The sequence below is a fragment of the Pseudorca crassidens genome, chromosome 2, assembly GCF_039906515.1.
Source record: "Pseudorca crassidens isolate mPseCra1 chromosome 2, mPseCra1.hap1, whole genome shotgun sequence".
NCBI classification, from domain to species: Eukaryota; Metazoa; Chordata; class Mammalia; order Artiodactyla; family Delphinidae; genus Pseudorca; species Pseudorca crassidens.
Window position 1 is genome coordinate 156,141,446 of NC_090297.1, and position 25,554 is coordinate 156,166,999.

General features: G+C 37.7%; 1 protein-coding gene across 1 annotated transcript in view; it reads right to left on the reverse strand.

The window, feature by feature from the left end:
* Window positions 1-25,554, reverse strand: part of OPN3 (opsin 3) — a 58,018-nt gene that overhangs the window by 20,218 nt on the left and 12,246 nt on the right. The gene's annotated exons all lie outside the window — the stretch shown is intronic.

Consider the following 25,554-nt stretch of genomic DNA (forward strand, 5'->3'; position numbering starts at 1 on the left):
TAACCAGTGTGAGGTGATACCCCATTGTAGTTTTGATTTGCATTTCTCTAATAATTAGTGATGTTGAGCATCTTCTCATGTGCCTCATGGCCATCTGTATGTACTCTTTGGAGAAATGTCTATTTAGGTCTTTTGCCCATTTTTTGATTGGGTTGTTTGTTTTTTTGATATTGAGCTGCATGAGCTGTTTATATATTTTGGAGATTAATCCTTTGTCCATTTATTCATTTGCAAATATTTTCTCCCATTCTGAGGGTTGTCTTTTCATCTTGTTTATAGTTTCCTTTGCTGTGCAAAAGCTTTTAAGTTTCATTAGGTCCAAATTTTTATTTTTGTTTTTATTTCCATTACTTTAGGAGGTGGGTCAAAAATGATCTTGCTGGGATTTATGCCAAAGAGCGTTCTTCCTATGTTTTCCTCTAAGAGTTTAATAGTGTCTGGTCTTACATTTAGGTCTTTAATCCATTTTGAGTTTATTTTTGTGTATGGTGTTAGGGAGTGTTCTAATTTCATTCTTTTACATGTAGCTGTCCATTTTACGCATCACCACTTATTGAAGAGCCTGTCTTTTCTCCATTGTATATCCTTGCCTCCTTTGTTATAGATTAGTTGACCATAGGGGCGTGGGTTTATCTCTGGGCTTTCTATCCTGTTCCATTGATCTATATTTCTGTTTTTGTGCCAGTACCACATTGTCTTGATTATTGTAGCTTTGTAGTATAGTCTGAAGTCAGGGACTCTGATTCCTCCAGCTTCGATTATTTCCCTCAAGATTGCTGTGGTTATTCGGGGTCTTTTGTATCTCCATACACATTTTAAGATTTTTTTGTTCTAGTTCTGTAAAAAATGCCATTAGTAATTTGATAGGGATTGCACTGAATCTGCAGATTGCTTTGGGTAGTATAGTCATTTTCACAATACTGATTCCTCCAATCCAAGAACATGGTATATCTCTCCATCTGTTTATGTCATCTTTGATTTCTTTAATCAGTGTCTTATAGTTTTCTGAGTACAGGTCTTTTGCCTCCTTAGGTAGGTTTATTCCAAGGTATTTTATTCTTTTTGTTGCAATGGTGAATGGGATTGTTCCCTTAATTTGTCTTTCTGATCTTTCATTATTAGTGTATAGGAATGAAAGAGATTTATGTGCATTAATTTTGTATGCTGCAACTTTACCAAATTCATTGAGTAGCTCTAGCAGTTTTCTAGTAGCACCTTTTGGATTCTCTATGTATAGTATCATGTCATCTGCAAACAGTGAAAGTTATACTTTTTCTTTTCCAATTTGTATTCTTTTATTTCTTTTTCTTCTCTGATTGCTGTGGCTAAAACTTCCAAAACTATGCTGAATAATAGTGGCAAGAGTGGACATCCTTGTCTTCTTCCTCATTTTAGAGGAAATGCTTTCAGTTTTTCACCACTGAGAATGACTTTTGCTGTGGGTTTGTCATATATGGCCTTTATTATGTTGAGGTGTGTTGCCTCTATGCCCACTTTCTGGAGAATTTTTATCATAAATGGGTGTTGAATTTTATCAAAAGCCTTTTCTGCATCTACTGAGATGATCATATGGTTTTTATTCTTCAGTTTGTTAATATGGTGTATCACATTGATTGATTTGTGTATATTGAAGAATCCTTGCATACCTGGCTAAATCCCACTGATCATGGTGTATGAGCCTTTTAATGTGTTGTTGGATTCTGTTTGCTAGTATTTTGTTGAGGATTTTTGCATCTATATTCATCAGTGATATTGGTCTCTAATTTTCTTTTTTGTAATATCTTTGTTAGGTTTTGGTATCAGGGTGATGGTGGTCTCGCAGAATGAGTTTGGGAGCATTCCTTCCTCTGCAATTTTTTGGAAGAGTTTGAGAAAGATGTGTGTTAGCTCTTCTCTAAATGTTTGATAGAATTCACCTGTGAAGTCATGTGGTCCTGGACTTTTGTTTGTTGGAAGATTTTTAATCCCAGTTTCAATTTCATTACTTGCGATTGGTCTGTTCATATTGTCTATTTTTTCCTGTTCAGTCTTGGAAGGTTATACCTCTCTAAGAGTTTGTCCATTTCTTCCTGGTTGTCCATTTTACTGACATAAAGTTGCTGGTAGTAGTCTCTTATGATGCTTTGTATTTCTGTGGTGTCCATAGTAACTTCTCCTTTTTCATTTCTAGTTTTATTGATTTGAGTTCTCTCCCTCTTTTTCTTGATGAGTCTGGCTAAAGGTTTACCAATTTTGTTTACCTTCTCAAAGAACCAACCTTTGGTTTTATTGATCTTTGCTATTGTTTTATTTATTTCTATTTCATTATTTCTGCTCTGATCTTCATGGTTTCTTTCCTTCTACTAACTTTGGGTTTTCTTTGTTCTTCTTTCTCTAGTTCCTTTAGGTGTAAGGTTAGATTGTTTATTTGAGATTTTTCTTATTTCTTGTGGTAAGATTGTATTGCTATAAACTTCCCTCTTGGAACTGCTTTTGCTGCATCCCATAAGTTTTGGATCATCGTGTTTTCATTGTCATTTGTTTCTAGGTATTGTTTGATTTTCTCTTTGATTTCTTCAGTGATATTTTGGTTATTTAGTGACATATTGCTTAGCCTCCATGTGTTTGTGTTTTTTATATTTTTTTCCTGTAATTGATATCTAGTCTCATAGTGTTGCAGTCATAAAAGATGCTTGATACGATTTTAATTTTCTTAAATTTCCTGATGCTTGATTTGTGACCCAAGATGTGATCTATCCTGGAGAATGTTCTGTGTGCACCTGAGAAGAAAGTGTAATCTGCTGTTTTCGGATGGAATGTCCTATAAATATCAATTAAATCTATCTGGTCTATTGTGTCATTTAAAGCTTGTGTTTCCTTATTAATTTTCTGTTTGGATGATCTGTCCATTGGTGTAAGTGAGGTGTTAAAGTTCCCCACTCTAATTGTGTTACTGTCGATTTCCTCTTTTATAGCTGTTAGCAGTTACCTTATGTATTGTGGTGCTCCTATGTTGGATGCATACATATTTATAATTGTTATATCTCCTTGGATTGATTCCTTTATCATTATGTAGGGTCCTTCCTTGTCTCTTGTAACATTATTTATTTTAAAGTCTATTTTATCTGATATGAGTATTGCTACTCCAGCTTTCTTTTGATTTCCATTTGCATGGAATATCTTTTCCCATCCCCTCACTTTCAGTCTGTATGTGTCCCTAGGTCTGAAGTGGGTCTTTTGTAAGCAGCATATATATGGGTCGTATTTTTGTATCCACTCAGCAAGCCCCTGTCTTTTGGTTGGAGCATCTAATACACTCACATTTAAGGTATTTATTGATATGTATGTTCCTATTACTATTTTCTTAATTGTTCTGTGTTTGTTATTGTAGGTCTTTTCCTTCTCTTGTGTTTTCCACTTAGAGAAGTTCCTTTAGCATTTGTTGTAGAGCTGCTTTTGTGGTGCTGAATTCTCTTGGCTTTTGCTTGTCTGTAAAGTTTTTAATTTCTCCGTGGAAACTGAATGAGATTCTTGCTGTGTAGAGTCATCTTGGTTGTAGGTTCTTCCCTTTCATTTCTTTAAATATGTCATTCCTCTCCCTTCTGGCTTGTAGAGTTTCTGCTGAGAAGTCAGCTGTTAACCTTATGGGTGTTCCCTTGTATGTTATTTGTCATTTTTCCCTTGTTGCTTTTAATAATTTTTCTTTGTCTTTAATGTTTATCAATTTTGATTGCTACGTGTCTCGGCATGTTTCTCCTTGGGTTTATCCTGCCTGGTACTCTCTGCACTTCCTGGACTTTGGTGGATATTTCCTTTCCCATGTTTGGGATGTTTTCGACTATAATCTCTTCAAATATTTACTCTGGTCCTTTCTCTGTCTCTTCTCCTTCTGCGACCCCTATAATGTGAATGTTGGTGCATTTAATGTTACACCAGAGGTCTCTTAGTCTGTCTTCATTTCTTTTCATTCTTTATTCTGTTCTGCAGCATTGATTTTCCTCCATTCTGTTTTCCAGGTCACTTATCCATTCTTCTGCCTCAGCTGTTCTCCTGTTGATTCCTTCTAGTGTATTTTTCATTTCAGTTATTGTATTGTTCATCTCTGTTTGTTTGTTCGTTAATTCTTCTAGGTCTTTGTTAAACATTTCTTGCATCTTCTTGATATTTGCCTCCATTCTTTTTCCAAGTTCCTGGATCATCTTCACTATCATTATTATGAATTCTTTTTCTGGAAGGTTGCCTGCCTCCATTTCATTTAGCCGTTTTTCTGGGGTTTTATCTTATCGCTTCAACTGGTACATCGTCCTCTGCCTTTTCATTTTGTCTATCTTTCTGTGAATGTGGCTTTCGTTCCACAGGCTGCAGGATTGCAGTTTTTCTTGCTTCTGCTGTCTGCCCTCTGGTGGATGAGGCTATCTAAGAGGCTTGTGCAAGCTTCCTGATGGGAGGGATTGGTGGTGGGTCGAGCTGTTTGTTGCTCTGGTGGACAGAGCTCAGTAAAACTTTAATCCACTTGCCTGCTGATGGGTGAGGCTGAGTTCCCTTCCTGTTGGTTGTTTGGCCTGAGGCAACTCAGCACTGGAGCCTACAGGCTCTTTGGTGGACTAATGATCGACTCTGGGAGGGTTCATGGCAAGGAGTATTTCCCAGAACTTCTGCTGCCAGTGTCCTTGTCCCGGCAGTGAGCCACAACCACCCCCCACCTCTACAGGATACCCTCCAACACTAGCTGGTAGGTCTGGCTCAGTCTTCTATGGGGTCACTGCTCCTTCCCCCTGGGTCCTGATGCACACACTACTTTGTGTGTGCCCTCCAAGAGTGGAGTCTCTGTTTCCCCCCATCCTGTCAAAGTCCTGCAATCAAATCCCACTAGCCTTCAAAGTCTGATTTTCTGGGAATTCCTCCTCCTGTTGCAGATGCTTAGTTTGGGACTTCTGACTTGGGGCTCAGAACCTTCACTCCAGTGGGTGGACTTCTGTGGTATAACTGTTCTCCAGTTTGTGAGTCACCCACCTATTGCTTATGGCATTTGATTTTATTGTGATTGTACCCCTCCTACCATCTCACTGCAGCTTCTCCTTTGAAACTTTGGATGTGGGTATCTTTTTTTGGTGAGTTCCAGTGTCTTCCAGTTGATAATTGTTCAGCAGTTCTGATATTCTTCTCTCCTAAAATTTTTATCCCAGTGTAATATATTCATATGGTGAAAGATTTTAAATTATTTCCCTTATTCTTTTCTTCAACAAAAATATATTTGGAAATTGATTTTAAAATTTTCTGGATAGTAAGCCTCTAAGTGTTAAGAAAATCTGTCTTATAGATTATGTTTTCACTACAATTTATATCAGCATACAATTGATCAAAATATTTTGTTAAATATTAAAAAGAAAAAATTACAAATACATATATCAAAATGATAAATACAGCTGTCCCTCACTGCAAAGAATATATCTATCCATGGTTATTATTACCCATGCCAAAATAATGTAAGGTAAATTCTCCTCCTATTTTTCTTCTTTCTGAAGTTAAAGAGAGATTTCTTGATCATATATAAATCCAGATGGTAATGGAAGTTTTATTACAGTCAATTTTTATTAATTTTAAGAATATGTTTCTATATTGAATTACTTAAACTCTTCTGAATTTATGTGCCAAAAATCAGTGTTTATTTTCAAAAGTTATTTTTAGTTATTTACCAACTACCATTCAATTTTATTAAAACAAATAATTGGAAACAACCTGAGTGTCATTCACTTCATCAAGATCTTCATCAATATTTTAAATTGTCCCTTTGCCATCCTGAATTTTCCTCCCACACCCCCCACTGGTAATACTCCACAGTTAAAGTTTATCTGAGAAAGGTTAGGAGCTTGCCTTTCTGTGTAAAGCGGGAGAAAGCTGATTGAAAAAGGGAGTGCCTGGATAGTAAGTATGATTTCTAGGAAGAATACAAATGGAAGCTGAGAACTTAGAAACTGATTCTCATAAACCTATCCTTGCAGAGCCATTGGAAAGAGTTTATATTCCTCTAGCAGTATGCATACTCCAATTTGAAGACAACAGACTATAAAATCTAATCTCATTGTCATATTATCAAGACTGCTTACTACTGTGAGGTATCACCTCACACCAGGCAGAATGGCCGTCATCAAAAATTCTACAAATAATAAATGCTGGAGAGCATGTAGAGGAAAAAACCTCTCCTACACTGTTGGTGGGAATGTAAGTTGGTGCAGCCACTATGGAGAACAGTATGAAGGTTCCTTAAAAAACTAAAAACAGAACTGACATATGATCCAGCAATCCCACTCCTGGGCATATATCTGGAGAAAAACATAATTTGCAAAGATACATGCACCCCAAAGTTCATAGCAGCACTATTTACAATCTCCAAGATAAGGAAGCAACCTAAATGTCCATCGACAGATGAATGTATAAAGAAGATATGGTATTTACTCAGCACTATTTACAATCTCCAAGATAAGGAAGCAACCTAAATGCCCATCGACAGATGAATGTATAAAGAAGATGTGGTATTTACTCAGATATTTACTCAGCCATAAAAAATAATGAAATAATGCCATTTACAGCAACATGGATGGACCTAGAAATTATCATACTAAGTGAAGTAAGCCAGACAGAGGACAAATATCATATGATATCACTTATATGTGGAATCTAACAAAAATGATACAAATGAAATTATATACAAAACAGAAATAGACCCACAGACATAGAAAAGAAACTTATGGTTACCAAAGGGGAAAGGGGGAGAGGGATAAATTCTGAGTTTGGTATTAATATATATATACTACTATATATAAAATAAATAACCAACAAGGACCTACTGAATAGCACAGGGAACTATGCTCAATACTTTGTAATAACCTATAAGGGAAAAAAATCTGAAAAAATAATATATGTATAACCGAATCACTTTGCTGTATACCTGATACCAACACAACACTATAAATCAACTATATTTCATTAAAAATTAAAAAAAACCCAAAACCAAACCAAAACAAAACAAAAACTGGCCTCTTTGATATTGCTGTTCCCTCTGCCTGCAATTCTGACAAAGATCTCATAGTCTGAAGGAGAAGACAGACATGTAACCAAATAATTATAAGAATGTGATCAGTGCTAAAACTGAGCTGTATTTGGGGAGCTGGAGAATGCAATGAAGGAAGTACTTATCTCTTTGCCAGAGGAAATACTGGGGAAGATTTTAAGAGAAAACAATATTTGAATTGATGCATGGGAGGGAGTTTATCAAGCTGACAAGGGTGAGGATATTTCAAGGCCAAGGATATAGTGTATACAAAAGCATGGACATGAAAAGAGGTATTCAAATGTTAACTCCATGCATCAGTTTGGGTCCAGTAAAGTTCTTTGTGATATAACTTGATTATGCATTATTTACAACATTTATCAACAAACATACATCATGCACACACAATATACCAGGAACTGTGCTAGGTAATGGAAAAACAAAGACAAATTATAAACAGAGGAATAAATAATTATGAAACAATTTGATAAATTCTATGATATAGGAATGTTTTTGAGGCCAAAGTCCTGGATTCAATTCCAATTTCTATACATAAATACCATGACTCTGGGAAAATTAATTAACATTTCTGAACCTCAATTTGCTCACCAGTAAAATAGGAATAATTTTACCAAAACGCTGTCTCATTGTGTGTGTTTGTGTGTGCGCGTGTGTGTATTAAATGAGAATATAAATGTAGTTAGTAAAGTGGTAGCATATAAAGTATTATTATTTAATAGCTGAGTATCTGGGAGCAAAATTGCTTTAAGTGGTAGAAAATTGTCAGAAGGCACAGGAGTGTGTAGAACTCTGGAGCTTAAATACGAGTTTATTAATAATATGTACAAAAGCTGAGAACCAAATCATTTTCCCTCTTTGGCCACTAGAGGTCCACATTGAACAGCTTCAATGGCCTAGACTCTGGGTAAGCAAGTTTACACTAAATAGAATAAGTGTTTAGAACAGGTATTGTTTAATCATGCCCCAGATCTGTTAATTCCTATGTGGTAGATAAAGTTAATATGACACAGTTCATGCATTCAAGGAGCTCATGCTCCTTGAAGGTGGTATAAGAAGAAACTCCAAGTGTGACAGTAGGAGAAGGAATATACATACAATTCAGGAGACTTTTCTCTGGGAAGCAGGCACGATCTGAATCTTGAATATGAATACCTTTTAACCAGGCAAAAAAGGAGGGGGTGGGGGAAAGGACTGTCAATTGTATTCCAGGAAGAGGGAACAGTTTATGTAAACACATGGAGACCTGACAGAACTTACATTATTTGGGTTCCTACAAATAATTCAATATGGTAGAAAAAGAGAGAGAAGTGAAATAAGAGAGAAGTGAAAGAGCAGGGACTCTCCCAGGAAGACCCTTAAACATCAGGCGAGGAGTTTGAAATGTATCCTGAGGGCTCTGAGGAGGCTTTAAAATGTTGTTGTTCTCTTCTACCACTGTACAAGTCTAGAGAATTTTGTTTTATTTTCTTTTGGTTTTGCTTTTGCTGATTTCCCTTATGGAAAGTTCTTTCTGACTGCATTATGGAAAAAGGCTTAGGGTGAGAGACAAGTCTGGTAATTGAGAAACCTACTGGAGCAATACAATCATAGTGATGGGGGACGGAACTAATGCAGTGACACTGAGGAAGAAGAGATGAGAAGTGTCCATAAGCTTTATGGGTGTGAATCTTTGTTGATGTGGGAATGAATGAAGAAGAATCAAATGATGGATAGTTGATCTGGAGAGGAAATTGGAGAGAGATAGATTTGGGAGAGAAGATGATTAGGGGATAAAGCACTTCATCATGGATTCTCTGGTGATTTTTGAACAAATCACTCAGTGGTCTGTGTTTCAAATTCTCTACCTATAAATTGGGGCAAACTTTAAAAACCTGACTTGTGGCAGATAAAATCTTACAGATCATATGGTAAAAATCTTTCAAACTAAGTGGGTATACATTTTTTCCAAGCAATAAAAATTCCAGTTTTGTTCATTCAAAAACATTTATTGATTTGCAAAAGTTTCAAAAGATGTAGTTTATTTCAGTCCACATAAAGCTATTTGAAGTTGCTTAATAAAAATGCTTCTTTATTACGTAACTGGTGGTTTCTACTCATACTTGAACAACATTAGAGGAAAACAGTGCATTTAATATGCTTGAAAAAGTTTGCACTCTTAGGAGAGTAACCAATTCTTCTTTGAAATCTTGTTTATGTTGCTTATTTGTTGAATAAGATTTCCCACCCCTTTTAATTTAATTAGCAATGATAATTTCAGCCACTAACACAGAGTGCTTACTATGTGTCAGGCACTGTTCTAAGCAATTTACCTTTGTTATTTTATTTAATCCTCACAACTCTGTGAGACACGAAGAAATTATCATCCCCATTTTGCAGATGGTGAAACTGAGGCAAAAATAACTTACCATGGTCACAAGTTAATAAATAACAGAGCTGAGATTCAAATCAGTCTGCTTCCAAAGTCCATGCTATGCTATACTCATCTTCTAATTTCCTTTTAAAAATTATAAAACAATTTTATACTATTGAAGTAGGCTTTGCAGAAAGCATATTTAATCCATCTGTTATCTACTACATATGTCTACTTTTGATATCAGAAGAGGTAATTTTTAAAACTCAACTTTTTTTTTTAGTTGAAGAATTTTAAAGGAAAATAGAGATGACCATTGTATAATGTTTCCCAGCCATTGGAATGAGCAATTCCATTTGATCGATAAAAGCAGTCCTCTGAAACACCAAAATGATGGTTGGTTTTTAGAATACATATTTTAGGCATTTATCCGATGTCTATATTAAGAAGAAAGAAATTAACGTTAGTTAATGATTCTTTCTTTATAACTGCTTCCTTCCCTTTATGGAATGCCATTTTCCAACTATTTGTTCCAAAAACAAATTTATTATTCTTCATGTTTAGTATTCAAAGACCCAGTTCCATAAGAAACCCAGCACAGCATAAAACTCTTTCCATGGGTTAACAAAATTATGATTTCATGGGCTTCCCTGGTGGTGCAGTGGTTGAGAGTCTGCCTATCGATGCAGGGGACACGGGTTCATGCCCCAGTCTGGGAAGATCCCACATGCCATGGAGCGGCTGGGCCTGTGAGCCATGGCCGCTGAGCCTGCGCGTCCGGAGCCTGTGCTCCGCAACGGGAGAGGCCACAACAATGAGATGCGCGTGGTCTGTGGACTAGCTTCTCACTGTTTAAATGTCTGTATTATTGTCTCAGTTGTCCTCACTCATGCAACACTTCACTGTGTTGGGGTTCAGGGAGGGCCACCCCAAAGTGTGCCTCAATGGCACATTGATTATTTTGAACTAAAGTTACTTAAGAAATGGCCAACACAAGAGGAACACTAACCATCTCCTCTGTCTTCCTGAAAGCAGGACATAAATCTCTCATGTGAAAGGTGTGCTCTCTGCATCTAGAGGGAGAAGGATACCTTGTCACCAGAGATAGGGAATTCAGGCCAAGAAGACTGTGTAAACAAACCTTGTTACTTCTTCCATTTACTACCCCCAGCCCAAACTGTGTTTAGATTTTTCACTTTATTGGGCACCCCAAAACTTTGTCCTCTCAATTTCTCTCAAATTTATTGTTTCTTTGTCTAAAAAAGCATAAAAGCTGCCTGCTTGGGTCACTCCTTGGTCTCATTTCTATGAGACCTCTATGTAAATGATTAATATTTTTTCTTTTTCTTCTGTTAATTCATTTTGTGTCAACCTTATTGTTAGTCCAGCGACAAAAACTGGGTAGAGGAGGGAAATTCCCCCTTTCATGACTAGTGGTATTTCGTATATATTGAAAAAGGGAGTGCATTTCTTTCCCCATTAAATCTAGTGATTTTTTTTAATAGGGGAGGCAGGGGGAAGTAGTCGTTGACGCAGGTGGTAAAACACAGCGGACTGTCTGTGTGTGTGTCCTCCTCCTGGGCTACCTTGGGCATCTGCATAGTAGCCTGGAAATCATTCCAGGCTCATCTCCGCCCTGCAGTCTTTGATTCATTCAATATCATCACTTCTCGGCCTCTGACTTCTCTGGCTTCAAACTTGGCTCCTTGATATCCTACAGCCCCATTTGGACAGATAACCCAATTTTAGACTGTTTCCTTTGCCTGTTATTTGAATTTAAGGTTTGTTTTTTTCTCCCCCCTGGTAATTGTTTAACTCCATGCACCATAACCAAAGGAAAGGAGTGCCCTATCTTTGGATAGGGCATCATTAGAACTTACTCCATGCTTATGTTCCTGCTTGTCAGGGGAGGACATAGAATAAGATAGCTCACAATGGGGGAAATGGGATAATTACTACACTAAGGGACTCAACAAATGTCCATTGTGACCAGTCTACAAGTCCAGTGAAAAAGGACAGTTTGAATATATAGTAACTTCTCTGTCATATTACTTAAGATTCAGAAGAGTGACAAACACAAGCAACAGTGGGACAAAGGTCTGGAAAACAGTCAGATGGAAACACTGATATATTCTGATATCTCAGTTGTACATTTAATCCTAATTCAACTGCACTTGTAGAATGGGTATGGTACCACAGGTAAAATGGGAGGCATACACTTAGTTTTAATCACTCAATCAAAATTACTCCTTGAACACAGCATTCTAGATCTTATGATAATTCACCACAATGTACTCAAGAAAACTGTAACAGAGAATGTTCTGCTCACAGGACCTTGACTCTGACCCACTTTAGGAACATGTTTACTTGCTTAATTTTCACTCTTGTATTTCCCCTATCTCATATTTTCACTTAACACCAACAGAAGGCTTTTCTTCTGAAATATATTCATCTCTGTGCTTCATACCACTCCCATTATTCTAGTGCAGGCTCACATCCCACAGGTGATCGTTCTGACCGATTTCCTCATTGATTTTTTTTTCTTTACCTGACCTCTATCATCCTCTCGTGCACCAAATACCAGTTTGAGACTGGACTCAGTTTATGTGCCATCCTACATCTCCTTGACCCAGCTCACAAGCCCCTCTCTTAGCCATGGGCCTTGAACATTTGCCTTGCTTTAAAGCAATGGTGGTTCCATGACTACAGTCACCAAGCTACAGCTCCTACTGCTGTAACAACCATAGACCTACTTGCAGTACCAACCTGTACCTTTGCCCTCACTGGACTGGACCCACAGAGACTCTGTCTTCCCTAGCTGCTGCCTGGACGCAGCTGACCCAACCCAGAAGCAAGGGGACATTAACACATAATGGAGCAGACATGGATGAATATGAGTCAGGAGACAGGAAGGACTGAAGTTAAATTGCTTGCACCCTCCTCTAACTCCATGGGTTTCATACAGCCTCTCCAAAGTTGTCCTGCAAGATGAAGCAATCAGCTCTTTTTGTGAAGCTGTGGCCAGCTTGGCATTGTATCTTTTCATATTTGACTGCCTTTCTTCCATGTCTCTTCCTCTATTCTCTCATTCTTGAGACCCTGGGAATATATCCCCAATAAATCATTAGTCCTTATGCTTTGCCTTAGGCATTATTTTGGGAAACTTGTGCTAAGATAATCATCTTAAGGTTCTCTGTAGCATAATGATCTGCAAAGCTCCCTTTGCTTAACATTCTGCTTTCAAGGAACTCTGCATATTGCTTCCACTATCTGGTCAACTTTCTCTTTCACCGTTTCTAATTTCCTTAGTGCATGCTACACTCTGCTCATACACAACACAAACAGACTATACCTTCATGGCTGCTGTTTATTACCTACTATATTTTGGTATAATTCAATGTATACCCAAGTCTGCAATCAAGTTATCAACACCCTTAGGTGTTGATAGGTAGGGACCATGTCTTTTGTATCCTGACATCTTCCTTGGCACCTGGAATAGTTACCAAGGTATTATCATATATTTATTGATGATAAAAGTTAAGTATACCATGTTTCTTCTCAAATAATAAAAATCCTGGAGCAAACATGGTCACCCTTGTAAAATAAACAAACACTAAGGTTGTCACCTATGCTTAGAAATAGTCACAGTCCAATTTCAATGAAAAGGGAAAATGTTCCTAATGGAAAGTAGCAACATATAAGTTAGGAGAAATAAAACAAGCCAACTTCCTGCACTTTTCCCTAAGGGATTCCCTTTTTTTTTTCTTTGCGGTACGCGGGCCTCTCACTGTTGTGGCCTCTCCCGTTGCGGAGCAACAGGCTCCGGACACGCAGGCTCAACGGCCATGGCTCACGGGTCCAGCCGCTCCGCGGCATGTGGGATCTTCCCGGACCGTGTCCCCTGCATCGGCAGGTGGACTCTCAACCACTGCGCCACCAGGGAAGCCCGGGATTCCCTTTTCAGCTTGAAACACTATTTGACACTTAGCACAATTTAATTTTTGACTATTAAAAAGACCCTGTAAAATATTCATTTTTATGGATGATGGGAAGTCAAATGGTATTCTCATTAGATTTGTCATCTCTTGTTCTCCAAACACAATAATAAATTGTTACACCTTATTTCATATGGTATTTTACATTTTTCAAAGTACATTGCATGTATTTTTCTCATCATATCTTCATAGACATGTGAAGCAGAAAAGGCTCATTATCACCACTGAATAAGAGTGTGGGGAAAAGGGGCTGAGATTAGTGACTAGCCTAAGGTCACAAGATTAGTAAAGTTTTGCTTGGAGGAGAACCCAGGTCTTCTGACTGCTAGTCCAGAGCTCTATTTGGATTCTCCCTGGAAAGATCTGATGAAGTGAGTTGGTTGTGATGAAGAGAAGCTTGAGGTCTTTTTAACTCTATGAAAAAAATTCAACTCATGAATACATTATGGGATAGCCATGTGACCGCATGTCTGCAATGACGATTCTAATTTCTAAGTGTTCCTTCCTGGCTTACTAACCTGGCACGAAGTGAAGAAAATCTGAGATAACTTGGAAGAGCAAATTAACAATATGAGGACATCTCAGAGGTACAAAATTAAATCTTAGTCATTTATAATTTACAAAGCTCTCAAAGGAGCTCAGAGTTTAGGTTTTAGAGCAGGTGGTAACACACTGGTTCCCTTTTAAGTCAAGTGGAGAGTATTAAAATACAACCAGTGTCCCTTTTCTCTCAAGAATGAATATAGCACACTATTATAATTATGTATGTGTGTGTGAGTTTGTGTGTGTGTGTGCGTGTTTGTCTGTGTGTGTGCAAGTAACTAGTCGACTAAATAATGTGATATGAGATACCACAGGACCATAAAAGGAGAATGGGAAAAGAAGATAGGAAGCTTGTCAGAATGTGTTGAGGAAAAACATAATTGCTATATCCTGGGCAGTACAGTGCTGGGACACAATGCTTGAAGTTTAAAATACACATTTGTGAGGTGGTAGCATGTACAGTAAAGCCCATCTTGAGCTTGACTAGTGTGGGACAATTTGGAAAGACAAGAAAATATCATGAAAGTCTTAGTTATCCTGAGCTGAGAATGTCAAACGAAGAAGAGCTAAAGAAAAATTGGAGGTGGGAAAGGCAAGCTTTACAAATATGAAGTATTTTGCCTAAGGCCACAAAGCAAAGCTAGTGGGTGTTAGAGCAGGGCTGATTCCCAGGTCCATTCTGATTCTACTGCTTCAAGCTTCTCCCCCACATTGTCAAATTGGGGTCACATGGATTTAACTCCCCCTTGATGTTCAATTTAAAACCCTCTAGATCTGAGCAGCAAGTCTCTCTCCCTTGGTAGGAATAGTGATTCCAAATGCCAGCTTTTGAAATAGCTACAAATGAATTTCCTGGAGAGATTATTTAAAATGCCAATTCTGAGGCTCTGCCCTTGAAGATTCTGCTTTAGTAGGTCTGGGACAGAACCTAAGAATTTGCATGTTTAAGAGACTGCCCTGATGATTCCGACTTCAGGAATGGTTGATCTAGATTAAAATCAAATCTCCTTTAATATACTCCCTATCTGGCTATTAGCTCATTTTCCAGGTTTTCCTCCATAGGCTCAATGACCAATGGAGAAACACCAGAAACCACTGTGGAAGTCTCTGACTTCTCCAATTTCAGTCCCATACCAAGAGATGCAGTGCAGAGCTCTTTCGATTGCATCATCTGCACCCACGTCAGTCAGCATGGAGGGATGGCCTTCTTATCTCTTTGACACCGACCCTGCAGGCTACCCATTTCTCCTTCAGCCCCTGAAGTCTTCCCATCATGACCTCCCTCCTTTGCGTCAGAGAAACAGCATCACCATCTGTCTCTTTGTCCGGTCAATAGCAAAGGATTGGAAATATATCCACAGACTTTAGTGTTCTATGGAACGATTCTCTTCAATGAGAAGATTTTCACATGTATCATATGGTTTCAGCAGTTTAAAGTTTTCTTCTTTTTTTTTTTTTAACATCTTTATTGGAGTATAATTGCTTTACAATGGTATGTTAGTTTCTGCTTTATAACAAAGTGAATCAGCTATACATATACATATATCCCCATATCTCTTCCCTCTTGCATCTCCCTCCCTCCCACCCTCCCTATCCCACCCTTCTAGGTGGTCACAAGGCACCGAGCTGATCTCCCTGTGCTATGTGGCTGCTTCCCACTAGTTATCGGTTTTACATTTGGTAGTGTGTATATGTACATGCCACTCTCTCACTTTGTCCCAGCTTACCCTTCCCCCTCCCTGTGTCCTCAAGTCCATTCTCTAGTAGGTCTGCATCTTTATTCCCGTCCTGCCCCTAGGTTCTTCATGACCATTTTTTTTTTTTTTTAGATTCCATATATATGTGTTAGCATACGGTATTTGTTTTTCTCTTTCTGACTTACTTCACTCTGTATGACAATCTCTAGGTCCATCCACCTCACTACAAATAACTCAATTCCATTTCTTTTTATGGCTGAGTAATATTCCATTATATATATGTGCCACATCTTCTTTATCCATTCATCTATCAGACACTTAGGTTGCTTCCATGTCCTGGCTATTGTAAATAGAGCTGCAACGAACATTGTGGTACATGACTCTTTTTGAATTATGGTTTTCTCAGGGTATATGCCCAGTAGTGGGATTGCTGGGTCGCATGCTAGTTCTATTTTTAGTTTTTTAGGGAACCTCCAAACTGTTCTCCGTATCAATCAATCTCCGTGGCTGTATCAATTTACATTCCCACCAACAGTTCAAGAGGATTCCCTTTTCTCCACACTCTCTCCAGCATTCTTCTTTTCTTATGTTATATTTTTTTGCTTATCTGTCTTTTGATTCATTTCCTATTATTATTATTATCAGGTATATTTCATCCTAAGAATTCTTCTACATCTTTAAGAAAGAGAATAATGAGATATGGCTCATGCCCACAGCAGAGAGACCAGTATAATGTATGCTTTTTCAGATATAACTGAGGATCACCCCAGGCAGGGAAATAGCACATACCCTTCAACTGCTGTTATCATGCCTTTTATGTTTGCAGTCTCTTATTCTTTAGCTATCTTTCTACATCAACACTCCCACATCCCTTAGCTTCCCAGTAGTGTCCTTCTGGGCTCTAAAATTTGCTTGCCTTTATTCCTGTCTGGTGCTCAGGGCAATTTGTAAATTGCCCCCACCTAAGAGAAACTGAACATAACTATTCCTTTGAATTAACACTTCACAAAACAGTATTCCACAGGGACACCAAAGGCTATGTCATGCACAAAGCTCCAGCTCTGAGGAAGGGGAACCTTGTCAAGTTTATATCGACAGATCTAATATTCATATTTTACTCATTTCTAGTTTTATTCTTCTCTACCTATTCCCTTGACTTTTGCAATTCTGCTGCTTCCTATATTCCAATTAGCTATCGTAATGCCATGTTTTATTGAACCAGATGTAGCATGTCAGAAAATGTCTGAAGGTGGTGTCATTTGAATAGGGAGCTTTATTGGCCTTGTACATGTGAGGTTCTCCCTGGCCTAGTTATCCAAACTCCAGAACCCACTAGTAAGTGAGGAGCTTGTTGGGGAGATATCAGCAGTTTCATCAGCCTGAAGACTAATGTTACTTCCTAAGGAATTTTCTCATATTATGGAGAGCAAAGTGAAGCCTGGATGCACAAGAGACTTAAGGCATATTCTAGGTAAATAAGATAAAACTGATCCAGGACAAATCACAACTTAAAGTAGACCATGACAGGACTCTCTAAACCTTCCTGAAGTATTTAAGTGGCTCTAACATGTAGGGCCCTGAGCTTAGTGCTGGGGAAGCAAAGTCCCAAGATACAGGGACCCCAGATGTAAAAGGGAAAAGGCAACATAAAAAGACAAACCAAAATACAAAATTTGTATTTGAACTATCAAATGAGACATACAAACCTAAGTGCTGTAGGAGCTCAGAGAGAGCAAAGATCACCAAGACTGGGGGAAATGGAAGGGCTTTATATAAAGGAGTGAGACTGAGGATACTGAAAAAATCAATCTGAAAAATTATCCAGCATTTACCAGGCCCAAGAATTCTAGGTTTACTTATATACTCTAGAATAGTACTGTTCAGTAGAAATGTAATGTGAGCCATATGTTATTTAAATTTTTCTAGTAGACACACTTTAAAAGGTAAAAAGAAACAGATTAATTTTAATAATATATTTTATTTAACCTAACACCTTTAAAATATTATTTCAACTTATAATAAACATAAAATTATGAGTGAAATATTTTATATAATTTTTTGATACTAAGTCTTTAAAATACAGTGTGCATTTTACATCTCAGTGTAGACTAGTTACACATCTAGTGCCCAAGAGGCATGTGGCTGGTTGTTACCATATTGGACAGCACAGCCCTAGAGAAACTCTTGTACATTGGATAGGAAGAGATATATACGAGGATATACTTTGAGGCATTGTTTATCATATTATAGGAACTAACCCAACATCCATCAAAAGGGGGAAATGGGTAAATATATCATGAGCAAAAGTGTCGAAGCATTGCTTGGATTCACATTAAATTCATGTCTGCAGTGACCTCTGGAAGGGAAGAGGTAGAATGGACTAGAGAGAGGAAATACATAGATGTGAATTTTATCTGTAATATTTCAATTCTTTAAAGATAGATTAAAATAAAGAAATATTAACCTCTGCTCACTTTGGGTGGTACATAGACATGTATTATATTATCCTTTGCACTTTTCTATATTTAAAAGCTTTTAAATAATTTACAAAACAAAAAATTTCATTGGGGATATGGAGGTAGCAAGTAGCAGACATTCAGAAGATAGGCTCTTTAAACAAAGAATAGAAAGGGACAACCATGAGTCAAGGGACAACTGGAGGTAGTGGCTAGACTGTAAACTGATGTGAATTATCCAGGAGGGAGAAAGAAGACTGCAAATGAGACAGGCAAGAGCCATATAAGCTCTATATGCCCTGCACATCTTGTGATAGCATGAGTTCAAGTTTGTGACCTCACTGTGGGGTGAGTGTTGATGGAGCAAAGAGTTTTACAGGAAAAGTAGGGAGTAATGCTTTGGAAGCAGCAGTGATACTCAATGGGGCATTTACTCAACTATGTGGTTCTGGGGTATATGCAGTGTATTGAGAGGTTAGCTAAGCTACTCCATGGTATTACTGCCTCAACATCTATTTTATTTGGTCAAGAGGCCTGGAGGACTTTAAACTAACACTAACCCCTCATTCAAGCACATGCCCCTGATAGCAGCCCGCAGAGTCACAAGCAAACATAAGTTCCTGATGTGACTCCCCAACAGCCCTGACTATCACCTGCTTCCCAGGGCCTTCCTGCTATGTACCCCTTAGATAAGCCCCTGTGGAACTTAACAAAACCCTGTTATTTTTGGCTTGAATTGACCAATCCATCTTTAGTCCACCAACACCAAAGCACTCAACCCATGGACCATAATGCATCCCAGGTCCTGCCTCTTTTTTTCTGCACTCTGCCTTTACCTCCCTGTGTGACCCCTTGAAGTGTGCCATGTCCTTCCTCCAGGACTGTGAGTGCTAAACTCTATTTCAGTTTCTCTCATGGTCTGTTGTCGAAACTTCAGCTCACCATCTGAAAAAAAACAGCTTCTGCCTGGAGGTGGGAAATCAGAGTCCTTGGGGGCAGCCAGGGTTAAGGGAAAGAAAGGAGGTAGAGAAAATGTTGAGAAGATGTTGAAGATATAGGAGAGTTTACTGCTTGTGAGAGGAGGCTCTGAGCACACATGGTGGGAGCTCAGGACTGCACCATATCAAGAAATAATAATAATTTATCAAGAAATAAATAATATGGTGCAGCTCAGGACTGCACCATATCAAGAGAGTGCAGTCATGGCCGATGAAGAGCTTTCCCTTTTGGCAAAGACTGACCTCAGCAGGGATGTGAGGTATGACAGGATTTGTTCTGATCATCTTTTGGTGGGTCAGGAGGAGGTAAAGCATGTTTCCAGCGTCTGGGTCCTGAATGGTTTGCTCAGTGGTATGTTGATTTCTGGAACATGTGCTCCCTCAGATGTCACACAGGATCTTTGGATTATTTGCAATTTTTCACTCTTCTAACAGTGCTATGAAGAGAGACACTAAGTATAACATAGGGCGCTAAGTTCAGGTTCCATATCCTCCACTTTTATGTGACCTTGAAAAAGTTAATCTACTGGTGCATTAATTTATTTAACTGTAAAATGGGGTAATAGTATATTATCTAACTACCTTGCAGAGTCGGGGTGAAGATTGAGTTAATTAATATGCATAAAGCAGTTATAACAGTACCTGGAATATTGTACACATTTAATAATAAGTGTTAGCCATGGATATTACAATCCATTAGCTATATATTTACAAACATCCATGATTACCTCCTTAGGATAAATTCTTGGCAATAAAATTGTTAAGTGAGAAGTTGTATAAAATTTTAACGCTTTCAGTACAACTCTCTAAAATACCCACCAGAAGATAAACTAAATACCAACTACCATACCGTCAAATACTTGCTTTATTACTTCTTGCTTATGACATGATGCATGACAACCCACCACCCATGCAACAATCAAATGCAATTGCCCTCTGTATACCCCCTGACCCAGAATGCAGGAGTGGGACCTGGTAATCTGTACTTTAAAGACATTCCCATTGGAATCATAAGAACTCTTCAGTTTAAAACCATTGCTCTATAATTTTATCAATTGATAAATCAATCAATTGCGAAAACATTTCCAATATCAACAGTTTAGAACAGGCTCTTTTTGAAATTCCCCTTGGTTTCTATAACCCCTCTCCTACCTCATGTCCTATTTCTATGCCAGTTTTGTATTTCCAGTAGAAATATAATGTGAGCCACATAAGTTAGGGACCTGAAATATGTCATCAGGGCTGTGTCTCTCTCCTCCCATCACTGGTTTGGTTGCTCTCTATTCGGTCTAAGTTTCAGACAGACTCTCTGGTAAATAAGGTACTGGCAACCTCTGATTTATATCCTTGAGGCTTAACAACTCCAGGAGGAAAAAAAGAGTGTATAACTAGGAATCCTAGAAGGAAATTTTCCTAATCCAGGACAATCCAGGGGGTCAGTTACTGCATCAAAACGGGCAGGGTACCATATTTGCATTCATAACAGGTCTCTATCTGCTAGCTCTTTCTCTGTTGTTTCCTGATTTCTCTTCCTTTCTTTTGGCACTCACATTCAATCAATCACTAACTCAGCTGATTTAATCTCCTCAGTAGTTCTCAAATCTTTCCTTTGTCCTAAGTACTATTGTCCCAATTCAGACCCTCATCATTTCTTGACAAACCATTTTAAAAGCCTTCTGTCTGGTCTCCTTTCTACATTCTTGCCTCTCTTGGATTTGTCCTCCACACAGACACCAGGGTTATATATCCAAATACAACCCATTTCCTTGTTGAATACATTAAGTGGGGCTACACTAGGACAAAGTCAAAACTCTTTAGCATACAACCCTCTGAGACCTTCCAGAACCATCTCCTGATCACCCTGTATAACCAGAACCAAACCCATTTGCTTTTCTTCAAAACCTGTTCCCAATCTTGGTTAAAACCTATTACACTCATTCAAGTACCTAAGGTGAAGTTTTAATCATTTTCAATTCCTTTCTCTACCTTATCCATAACATCCAGTCACTTTCTAGGTTTCTATCTCCAAATTTTTCTCTGCCTGTTTCATTTCCATCTCCCAGCCCACCCAAGCCTTATTATATTTTTTCTCATTACCACTCATTTTCTCATTATCATTCTCATTTGCATCCAGTCTCTGCACCTTCTTTCCGGCCTCCCTCCTCACTACACCAGACTAACCTTTTTAAACATAAGCCTGATCTAGAAAAACCTTCAACAGCTCCTCACTATACACTGAATAGAAGTCTCATGGTCTTTCTGACACTGATACCCTGGACACTTTCTCACATGTCCCACCTCTCCACTCTAGTTCAGTGCACTCTATGATCTAGCCATCAGAGAGTTGTCCTGGATGACACCATACCTCTGTTCCTGCTGTTGTCCGTATATGGAATGTTGTTCTTCATATCAGTCTGTAGAAATTCATTTCAACCGTCAGGGCCCAGGCCTTTTCTTTCATGAAGCCTTCCCAGATTTCCCTAGCCAGACTTAAAGTAACTTCTCTGTGCATCCATTAAAGTTTATTTATACCTATATCACAAAAATGTTCATAGCCTGGTTAATATAGTGGCTAATTGTGTATCAATGTCAGCTCCAATGGATTGGGAGTTCTACTACTTACCAATTTTATAACTTTGGGAAAGTTACTGAGTCTTATTTCTTATCTACCCATGGAAACATTAATACTACCTCACAGGGTTATTTTAAAAATTGAGATCATATATATATATATATATATATATATATATATATATGTAAAGAAATCAGGACAGTTGCTGGCACATAAGTAATTACTTGTTCCTGGAATTAATATGACGTCTCTCTGAAGAAACTACACCACACTGCAATCAGAGCACGTGGGTTATATAGTCAGACTGCCTGGGTTTGAAGCCTGGTTCTACCACATACCAGCTGTGTTATCTTGGTCAAGTTTTTCTTTGCAGTTTCCCCATCTGCAAAATGGGCATAAAAGTGCACCTACCCAATTGGGCTGTTATGAGGATTAAATAAGGTAAGTACAGCAAGCACTCAGAACAGTGTTTGGCATACAGTAAATGCTCAGTGTTACATACAATTATTCTCTGTATTCCCAGACTCTAGCACAGAAACTGAGGCACAGTGCTCAATAAATGTTGCATTGTATCGAATCCTATGTTTCACTTTGCGAGTAATCTACTTAAGATTCTTATCTACATGAAGAATACTGACTCATTCCCTTACTCATTCCATTTTATAGGTATTTTCTAGTTAACCCCCATCTATAAAATGTCAAGCTACTGCACTATTTCATTGCTTGGTGAACAATTAGTGAGTGTAAATGTGAATATAATTCAATTATGGATGGTTTATTTAGTCTTGTATTGGCTTCTCTGAAACTCATAGGATATTGTCATATACATGTAATTTGATTAATTTGCCCATAGCTTGTCAAGTAAATAATACCCCTCCAAAAAAAAGTATGTCAAAATATTTTTACATTGATTTTGAGGTAGTTGTTTGCAGTGTATAGAAAGATACCTAAAAAGATAATGAGAACATGACAAAAAAACACTAAAACAAAACAATAGAAAAATATCATAGTTTCATTTCTATAACTGCTTTGTAGAGTTATTCTATTTCTGAATGAGATGCATGTTTTTTTTAAAACCCCACAAAATCTCAGGCTGTACCTGACAATTGGGGCAGGATGAGAAATATTCCCTAAATCTCTGAATTTTGTTTTGAAGTTTATCATAAACCTTCAGAAGGAAGCCATTGCTAATTTGTGAGGGAAAGGAGAAAAAGGAGTGGGGAGGTGTTATGTAAGGAAGCAGCAGACAGCAGTTTCTACCAAGAGTGACCCTGTTGAAGAAGCATTGAGGGAGTCAGAAGATGTTGAGGAAGAAAGGTAAAAGTGCGGAGCATAAAAGAAAGCAGATTCATTATAAATATTCATAACTTTTACTCTAATGCAGCTTCTCCAACTTGGCACTATGGACATTTTGGGCTGGATAATTCCTTCTTGTGGGGAGGCTGTCTTGCGCATCATAGGATGTTTAGCAGAACTCCTGCCCTCTACCCACTAGATGCCAGCAGCAGCCCATTCCCAGTTTTAACAACCAAAAATGTCTCCAGACATCGTCAAATGTCCCCTGAAGGGCAAAATCACCCTGGTTTGAGAACCACTGCCTTGATGGGAGAAAATTGGTAAAATGATTAGATGAAACATTTCATAGATTTAAATGTTCCTTTTAAGTAGTTTCATTCACTCACATAGGTTTATCCTAAAACTAATTACCTGTACTAATAATACAAAGACCCAGCACTATAATTTTGATACATTTTCCCAGATTGTTCTTCCGTACTCTGTTCGTCGGTTGGAACCTAGAAGGAAGAAAAAGGGTGTTGGAAACTGCTAGTTCGTCTGCCATTTAGCAAATCTTTTTCTGGATGCCTATGAAGTGCAAGACACTGTAGGGAATACAGAGGTACAGCACACACAGACTTTGTTTTAAAGGAGATTACAATCTCATGAAAAACTATTTCCAGTGCAGTTCTCGTCTTTTGCTTTTTCCTTTTAGTAAACACCTGGTTGGTATTTATGTTTCAACAACAGAGGGCACTACAAATAATGTTATATGCAGTCATAAAATGGAACTGTTAAAGGAACAGAAGGACATACAGCTCATTTCTCTTTAATAATTCACTTAAATCATTTAGGAACTTAACTGTTAATTGCCTAAAAACAAGATTCCCTGCTCTTCCTCAGCAGTCCATTCCCCCAAATTTCTTCTTTACAATGGGCAATAAGAATACTGAAATTGGTACAAAAACTTTAACTATAAATTACACATATAAATGAAATTAACTTATGATGAACTAAAATTATCTTACCCATACTGATTCATAATATTTGTTATTTTTAAATATGAGGTGAATAAATGAACAAATAAAAGTCTCAAACAGGAACTGGGTGCTCAAGGGCTTTAATTATATGACCTATAATCAAGAGTTGGCCTTAATCCTACTGCACTGGTATCCCCTAGGATTCCCTTTTCTTTAAAACTTATAAAATGCCTAAATATGTTTTCCTTCTGATTGAACTACAAAAAGGTATTTATCTTCCTACTACACTTTGTCAACCCTGCACCTCCAAATCCAAAGTCATTCCTTTTCCTCTGATGATGTCTATACCTTTATTCATGCTGTTCAGAGCATATTAAGGGTTAAATATATATTTAGCAACAAGCAAATGTTAAAATTATAGGATATCAAAAGGAACTAATAAAAATACTGTATTATAGAAATGAAGCTCTTGACATAAAAACCAGGAGAAAGTTTGATTTCAGGTGTGAGCAATTTGCACAATTCTAGTCAGCCCACTTGAACTATACAAATTTTAATTTATAGGATGATTTATTTATTGAAAAAAAAAGTACTCTCAAATTCTAGAAGCAACCACTTTTAAAATAGTGATTTATGTGCTGTGCACTCTTACATGCAATAAATAATCATCTTGAGATGAAGGTAAGGCAGAAGTTACATTTTAATTCTAATTAATGAATCTGAATACTTACTAGGAGAGAGTCCAGGCAAATCACTTAATTTCTCCAAGTCTTATCTGTAAAATGGATATAAATACCTGCCCTTTCTTACCTTATGTAGTTGTCTTGAGGTTCATATAAAAAAAATGTAGTTGTCAGGAGAAAAAATCCTACAAATGCTGTAGCAGAACTGCTGTCAAAATATTCATGTTAGAGTCAAATTCTTTCAGTTGAATCACTCAGCATCTTTGTTCATGGCTTACATACAGCTGGAGGTATTGTGTCCCCTGCTTTAGAAATGTGAATATCTTTGGTTGTTGGTTAAAAGGGTAAGAACTATACTGGAAACAATGCCTCTTTATGAGTAAAAATACTGAAATAAAAATGTATAAATCTTCAAAGAGGAAGCAACTACCTCAACGCAATAAAAGCATGACTTCTATCTGTCCTGCCAAGACAAAGGTAGGTAAACCTAATCTAATCCTAATTAGAATTTTTTGTTTTGAATCTTTATGATCTGCTTCTCTCATTTTGATTTCTTTATACTTCTATTCTCTGAGCTCTCAACGCTTTGGGCTTCTGGGACCCAATCTCTTGTACCTTCTCTTCAGTCCTTCCCACAGGCAAGACAGAAAGCTTCTGATTGTCAGAAACTTCTTAATTAACAGAATGTTAGCTGAAATAGATTTCAGAAAGTATTAACTGATCTACCGTTTAACTTTTATTAAGCTACTTGTTTGCAACTGCATAATAAAAGGTCTTGGTATTCCTTTAAAGGAATGTCATGCACCACAAATCAGATTTCTCTTTTTTCTTTTCTTTGTTTTGGTGCGGGGGGAGTGCAGGTGAAAGGAGGTGGTTATGATGGGGAATATGATGGATAGAAAACACCTTAAGTTCCCATAAAGATAAAACAAAACATACATCCTCTAGAGGATC